We start from the raw sequence: 8,661 nt of genomic DNA, 5'->3' as shown, positions 1-8,661 counted from the left end.
AGACTACGATTCAGACAGTAAAAGATACAAACTATTAATTTCCTAGTTCTCAGAAGAACATCCACCAGTGTGAAATCGTCTACACCGTGTCAACCCTACTGCGCATCAACCTGTAAATTAAACTGTAAACGCTGTCTTCAGTGGCCCACATATTAACTTTGGTTCGTGCTGGTGTTGGAACATAAAATAAGCCCACAGCTCCTGGTGAAGCATTAGTTCTCCGGTTACCATCATTTCCTCTATTCCATAATTAATATTTCATGGTATTCCTGTACATTAAGCGTCTATATCATGTCATATTCGGTTATTATAATATAGCTTGAACTCTGAACGACGATTCAACCAATCTACAGAGAGAGAGAGAGAGAGAGAGAGAGAGAGAGAGAGAGAGAGAGAGAGAGAGAGAGAGAGAGAGAGAGAGAGAAAGAGAATACATGTGAGTGTACGTTTGTATGTGTCTAACAGATATAGGAAGAGGGACTGGGTACGTATGTGTGCGAGAGAGAATAGGCATGTCCATTCATCTGTGTGGGTGTTTGTGTTTGTGTGTGTGTGTGTGTGTGTGTGTGTGTGTGTGTGTGCATAAACTATGTAAAATATGTGTGTCCTCAAGGAGGAATGCAGCCAGGCAAGGTGGCCCAACCGCTCCACCTCCATCCCTCTTTAGACAGACAGGTCAGGGTGATGAACAGCCCCGGTCACCCCGTCATGCATAAACAACACACACCCTCCCCCCCCCCCCCCGACCATCCACACAGCCAACGCAACTCAGGGACAATTCTCGGAACAATTGGTCCCTCTGAGGCTCCCATCCGGAACGGTGGAAACACTGCTGGCCGTTCTATAGGGCACCATCATCTCAGCCTTATTACCCCCCTGAAGGAGCTGCCGCCGGCATGGATGTGCAATTGCTTAATGGACGATAAAAAGAGATGAGATGGACTCAATTACTGGGAGTAACCCGGGATCCCACAGGTGGAATTAGCTTGCACGACGTTCCAGAGGTGGAAGGGGTGTGTATGGTTGTACATGTATGTGAGAGGGGAGGATTTGGTCTCGGCACGGTGGAAAAAGGGAGGATTTTCGTTTATTTATTTATTTGTTAATTTTATGGGTTTGGTTTTGCAGTCAATCCAAATGTTGTTTTTTGATCATTGTAATACAAACGTGCAGGCGTTTCGGGGTCATTGTGTTGTAAAAAGAATGTGCTCACGTGGAATGCTAAACTCCATTATCACCACATTCTCTCCAGCCATTATCGAGCCTGGCCATTTAACCATGCACAAAGCTAGAATACGTAGTTTGTCTGCTTATTTGGTTGTTTTTTTTCCCTCCATGTATTTTGATTGCTTTTTTGAAATGAGTGAAATGATTTTGGGTTGTGCTGAATAGCTCATTTGAGCCTATCTTACGTTAGCCTTGGCTGCCCATGTGTGCTGTGTTGTTCCGCAATTCCTGTTGCATCTCCGACATACCATATGGCCTATCTGATGGCCAGATTTTGCAGCTTCTCGGCATAATTAGATATTCAAAGGAGCTCTTAAGTGCATAAATGTGCCGTTAGCACAATGCCAGCATGGTTTCATCTGACAGTGCCTTCACTTTGACCCATTAAAGGGTCCCCCTTATCAGAGATCAATCAGTAATAAACAAATCAGCGAGGCAAATGATGCCGTGGTGGTGACTGATATGACACTGTAAAAGAGAGACAAAAAATCCACAGTAAAGGGATTTTGACGGTTTGCTAAGACCCCAGGTTAATCGTTGACATCGTCTATGTCGAGAAGCAACCCCCCCCTCTTGCGGTGTGCCCATGTTCAGAAATTGGGGAGAGGTTGGCGGGCCATTGACATCCATTCTGTTTCAGATGAGATCACTTAGCTGTATCTTTGTTATGTCCAACACAAGTAAAAGCATCTAAAGGTTGTTTTGTCCAATAGTCCCAACAAAGAGGAAATTCTGCATGTTTCGATTCTGTTCTTACATGCCACACATGTTCACGAATTTAGCGAATGAGAGGGCATGCAGTTTGAATGCTTGGCAGGATAGTGGCTGTATGCAAGGCTACCGACTGAACGCTGCAGTATGACTCAGCAATCCCCAAATTTCACAATGTCTGACTAAGAAACAGACAAAGAGGATCCTTTGGTGCGCCCATTGCACCGTACTTGTGTAAACTGAAGGAGTCTGCAGAAGAAATTGAAAGCAGAAGGGCTGATAGGGGTAGATTGAGTGGCATACGGACACAACAGAAATTGATTTCTGTGAAATTGACGTCATTTGTTCGTTGGGGGGCACTATTAGAGGAAACAACCTAGCCAGGTCGGTTTGCATGCGCTTACCTGTGTTGGACAAAACAAATATACAGCTGTAGAAGTTAAACCCTTGTTTGGAATATAATTGATGTCAATGGCTCGCCCACTGCCCAAACACGCGAGAGGTAGTGAGTTGAACCACAATAATGGCTGATTTACATCTGGATAGCTAGGAAAACACAATCCTAGATGTATAACAGGATGATATGAGCCTGGCTTTTTAATGCAAGGCACATAGACATTTTAATGATGGGAGCCATTGGGGTCACTATGTTTAGCATCAGACTCTGCCCTCTCCGGACACACAGGGAGCCATCAGTTTGATTTGATTACTTGTTTGTAATATTTTGTTTTTCTACATAACAGTAATACTGTCTCTGCATATTATTTTTGATACATATATGTATAGCTTATCAGAATGCAACAATCTCGGGGGCACCATGATGGATGGTACCTCCACTTCAACCTTGTGACACAGCACTATATACTCACACTGATGGTGCTGTTCCGGGGACGGTGCTGCTTGATGTAGTGTCGGGGCAGTGGGGGTTGAGGGGAAGTGTAGGTGGAGGATGTGACTGGGGTGAGGCAGGAGGGGGTAGGACACATGGGGGGAGGACGAAGAGACACATGGAGGGGAGTCCAAGAGACACATGGAGGTGGGGTTGTGTGTGTGTGCATATTTGTGTGTGTGTGTGTGTGTGTGTATTGTAGTGTTGTGTGTGTTTCAGTGCTAGGCCCCAGAGACCACCGACTTCATCCCACACTCTACAACTACACGCACGCACGCACGCACGCACGCACGCACGCACGCACACGCACACACACACACACACACACACACACACACACATCAATTTACCCAGAAGCCATGGGTGCAATGAGCGGGAGAATTGAGCGTGGAGAATAGAATGCACAGGCATGTTCGCCATGACAGCCGCGGTTCACTTGGGATGCTGGTCTCAGGATAACAGATTAGGTTTAGAACCATCAGTCACAAGTGAGCCCCGGTTTGTGAATGAACCCATCAACTAGCCTGCACACAGAATACCGGCCCAACATTATACATAATATATGTTGTTGAGTGAATGTGCATGTGCATATCTGTGTCTGATTGTGGGCACATGCCTGTGTGTGTTTATGCTTGTGTTTAACTGTAGTGTAATGTTGTGTGTGTTTCAAGGCTTCTAGCTACAGTAGACCCCAGACACAGTGAAGACACAGCGCAGCACTCTTATTGTTCACAAGTGCCCAAACAGCCCTACAGATTGCAGTGGGCTCTCTATAATTAGTGACGTGCACATCAGATTCCATGTTTACTTCACTCTTCACATGGCAATTTCCGTCCAGCTACCATCCTCTGGTTAACAACGTAGCTCAGGGCATTTACATACCTGCTGTCAGTTAGAATCGACTTAAGGGAGTTCACCATCAGTACTGTGTGACTTTGTGGATGTTAAATAGCATGACTGTTGGTTTTAAATGTCATACTTTACAATGGCTCCTTGTAATGTTCTAAATGGCTCATACACATGGAGAGATAGTTTTGCATTTTTAATTTTGTGTTAACCGTCGGCAAAGGCAAAATGAGTGCATTAAATAATGCTAAAACGAATCCTGTTTATTCTGCATGTCATGTGAATCCAAGGAGTAACATTAGCAACGGAGTAAATGTGGTTGGAGACAAGAGTTTGTCTACGCTTGTGTGCATGGCAGTACTTACTGTGTACATCCACCTCATAAACAACTAGAGGCACCAACAGTGTGCTCAGAGGCCCTCGTGGAATATGGGTACGATTAGAATGTACTGTTTTCTAAATATTTATCACAGCTTGTAGATGAATATCCTATAATGCATCACAGTATTCCTGCTGCAGTACAAAACAGGATGACCACAAAAAGAGAGAAAAGGCAGTACAGGGTATAGATACCGCAACCGTTGGGGATCAATAAAACCCAAAGATACTTAAAAAAAAAGTATGCTGTTGGCTCAATGCCGTAGAGGCAGTGATTCGAGAAGGAGTGTGTGTTGTTGGTGGCTAATTCAAGGGGCCTCACCTGGCCCTAGTCAGACAGATTAGACTCTGGGGCCGGGTGGTGCTGCACACCTGTGATGCCATGGAAAATCAATGTGCACAGGTTACATCAGACATCAACACACACACCGAAGGAGAGAGATCTTACAGGATAGGAGGCAATACCTGCTCTTCCTACTAATCTTCACAAACTGTGCAATAAACCGGTTTAAGCATCAACAACGTGTTTCCTGTGACGGAAGAGCCCAGTGAATCCCTCTAGATGGAGTGCAGCAGCCACCTTAGTGGCATGTGGCAAGGGAGAACTGCTACAGAGTCTACAGTAAATACAACTCATTCTTCTTCCAACTCCATTCCTTCAAGTGAAATAAAATGGAAAACTGTTTCACCTTCATAACGTATACAATTTAAATCATGCAAAATGCTTGCAAGAGGTTTAAATTGTTAGGGTACTCACACTTCCCTAATTCATTACTAAAGCATTCATTTTGTTTCCTTTTTGTACTAAGTCCTTTCCAATTTAGTGGTGGGTTGGTCTGGGTATTAACCATTTGAAGGGGAGCCATGTCTGATTGTATTTAATTTAGTCTCTCTATGCCATTGATAAGTAGCTTATATATTGCAACGTGAAAATGTGTTTTCTGTTTTTTTTACATGGGTTAGGGTTTACTATGTAATTACTAGGTTCAGTTATAATTTAATTTAACAAAACAGCAAATGTTCCATAGTGCGCCTTTAAATTCTAAACACGTATAAATGCATGAAGTCACACGATTATAAACCATTATTTCTCATTGATGCAGTTTAATCACCAACCTAAGACATAGGCCTACATGGGCCTACAATATGTTATATATTTTGTATATTAATAGATCATATTTTAAACATTGAGTGGCGAGCATACACGCACACACACACACATGCACATATTTTGCACGTGCAAAATACAGATTCCCAGGTCAGTTGTGTACCTATCCAATGTATATTTGCATCTATTCTTATAAAGCTAAAGCACTGAATGGAATAAATTGATTATCTCTAGCTCTCATTCATCATAATATTATTTCTTGCTTGCCATTTCTGTATACTGTTACTGCACAGGGGCCTTGGGAATGGTGCAGGGGTGTGGACCAGCCTGAGAGTGATAATAAAACTCATGACACCTGGCATGCTCCTGAAGCAGAGAGAGTATCGTATAACGCTGAATATCCTAGAAATGATAGCTGTTAATTGTTAGAATAATTAACATGAATGCTATCATGATTCATGTTAGTGTTTGGCACATATCTCTATATACAGTATGGTATGTTTTCCGGTATAAAGCATGTGCCGTCAGAGCTTACAAAGACATTAGCGATGAAATGAGGCCAGTGCTGAATTCATCTGGCACTTTCACATCGTACATTTTTTAAATATTGATGCCTTTTTCCTTGACTACAAAGACAAAAAGAATGCTTTGCTGCAGCAAAATGGTTGAGTACACTGAGACCTCGTGCACAAGGGTAAAAGCAGTATATAATATCTATTCAATTGTTCCTACACTTTGCTATACCTTAGAGAGAGAGAGAGAGAGAGAAATAGTCGATAGTAAAACACTTCATACGCTGCCTAATTTGTGCTGTTCTGTCTTGTGGTTCATTTTGGGGTAAGAGGCATACTGCAAATAAAAAATAAAGTTCACTGCTGTTTCTGGTTTGAAGGCTCAGTATATTATGTTTATTGCGTAATAATAATAATAATTTGCATTACATTATGAACTACATATGGGGGGCAACTCTGCAGATTTTACAAGATTGCTTATGGATTGGTGATAGGGCGTCATAGCCCTTCAATTTCCGAACTTTGCAGGAATGATGTGTTTATTCGTTATTATGAATCAGCATTAAAATTAGTTGCATTAAACAAGAGTGTGTGTTTGTGTGTGTGTCTGTGTGTGTGTGTGTTTGTGTTTGTGTGTGTGCCTGAGAGGGAGCTTGTGCACACACACATGCACAAATGCATATACCCTGCGTCAATGTGTTTTCCCGTGTTTGTGTGCATATGCATGCACACCTGTGTGTGTGTGTGTTTGTGTGTGTGTGTGTGTGTGTGTGCTGCTCTCATGGCACCTTATGAGGCCACAAGGAGCTGGCGATACCCTGGACCCCTGCGACTGGTTGGGTGGAGCGAGGGGTCGGGGGGAGAGGAGGGGGTCACAACGGGGGCATGTCCCCCGCTGTGGCTGCGGATGAATATTCATCATATTTACCCTGTGGAAGGGGACGCAGGACAGAATGTGATCCCTGGTTACCTCCTTTCAGCTCGCCCGATCCATCAACCCCATCCATCACAGACCATCTCACAGTCAAGCCCCCGCTCCCACTCCTCCTCTGCACCACCCCCCCCCCCCCCCCGCGCCCTCCACTAGGGAGCTGCTAAATGCAGTGAGCTGCCCTCGCACTGTTATTGTGTTTGGATACTCCGATTCGAAATGAATGTGGAGAGCAGTCCACGGACGGACAAACAGACCAGAGTCCCTCCGGACGCCTCGCTCAACAACTCTGACTTATTATGCCACTAGCCGCGCCGCCTCCGCCTCCACCCCCACACCCTGTACTCCACCTGAGTGAAGTCAAGGACCCATTGTTTATTTTTTGATCATTTTACACGAGAGAGAGAGAGAGAGAGAGAGAGAGAGAGAGAGAATATATACACTTGCAGAGAAACACAGCACCTGCTGGGTGGAGAAACTCCCCCCAATCTGTTTCCACTTGAGGGAAACTTCAGAGAATTTTACCCTACATGGTTATTTTACACAATCAATGGGGGCGACTTCACTGTAACAATGCCTATCTGCTGCATTAAGATCCTCAGGCTTCTGCGCCTTGCAGGAACAGGGCAATTTAGCAGCCCTCAAGATCCCGAGTGCCCCTGTAATTACAAAGGGAAAATTGTGCCCATGTAGTCAACCTCTCCAGCTCGGGGTGAGCGGTGGGCTGAGATAAAGGGGGCAGATGTACGGCAGCAACCCCAGAGTCGATAGTGAGGCTGAGTCGAGGGGTGGCTCAGAATACACTGTTTTGCTTACGTTTTTCTTTTTTTTCCACTCCTGCATACAAGACAAGTCTGATGGGATTCTCACCACCACAACAGTGCTTCGATATATACACCCTCCTGTCTCCCCGCCACACCCACCCACCCCCACATCATCGCAGAGGGTATTTGAATAATATTGAGGATGATTTTTATACTTGTGGTGGGGGGTGAGGAGGTGGGGTGGGGGCTGAAAACACTGTACACACCGAAACTCAATATTGTTGCAGATGTGGGTGTCTGGTCATCGGATGTTAACGAGAGCAATTTCGTGCATTTTAATGGCAAGAGCAAAGCATCGGCCTCATCTCACTTGCAAATGTGCATCGGCGCTATCGCTGAGAAAGAGCTGTAATGTCATTTTCAAGATGGGACGCGGAATGCAACCCTCCCCCCCTACACCCGCGCCCACACCCACCCAGACCTCGAGTCGGCTGTGTTTATGTTTCGCTTTTCCCTTTATTTTGACGTGTGATCAGAAGTGGGAATGTGTGTTTTTATTTTGGATGTTTATGTTCTGGTGTTGCTTTTTTACAGGTGGCAGATTGACTGACTCAGACAGCTCCGTCAAACCACTATGCTCATCCCTTGTCCTCATCCGTGTGTGAACGTGTGGGTATTTATGAGCCTGTTTATGTGTGTGTGTGTGTGTGTGTGTGTCTGTCTGTCTGTGTTTGTGCTTAGGCACAAATGTGCGTTCATGTACTGTATGTGTGTGTGTGCACTAGGGATGTGAATAACTCAAAATTTTCATGGTCGAATAATCAGTGGGTGGTATGAACAAATAATCGATTATTCGATGTCTGCCGACATTCACAAAGGCAGCCATGGATCATTGGCAAGAAATCACTTAATATCTTAAACACAAAAAAACAAACTTTAACAGTGATCAGTGTTTGTGTGCATATATATTAATATTAATGCTTGTGTATTGTGTATATTGTTTTTCTGTACATGATTAATTAATAATAAAAAAAAACTAATAGTGCTACAGAACCAACATTTGTTCCGTCTGTTAATTCTTGTTTATTTGAATGGGAAAAAATGTTAACTGTCCAAATGTTAAAAATTGGCTTTGACCCTCAGGAACGAATAATCGAATAATCAAATATTCCTTCCCATCCCTAGTGTGCACACCTGTTTGTGTGTGTGTGTGTGTGTGTGTCTGCACGTGCATGGCGATGTTGATGTGTGTGTGTGTGTGTGTGTGATGACGTGGCAGTCCTTCCCGTGTTAGC

Source organism: Micromesistius poutassou, assembly GCF_964030765.1.
Source record: "Micromesistius poutassou genome assembly, chromosome: 14".
Taxonomy (NCBI): Eukaryota; Metazoa; Chordata; class Actinopteri; order Gadiformes; family Gadidae; genus Micromesistius; species Micromesistius poutassou.
The sequence above is the reverse complement of the archived record's forward strand: the minus strand, read 5'-3'. Positions refer to the sequence as shown.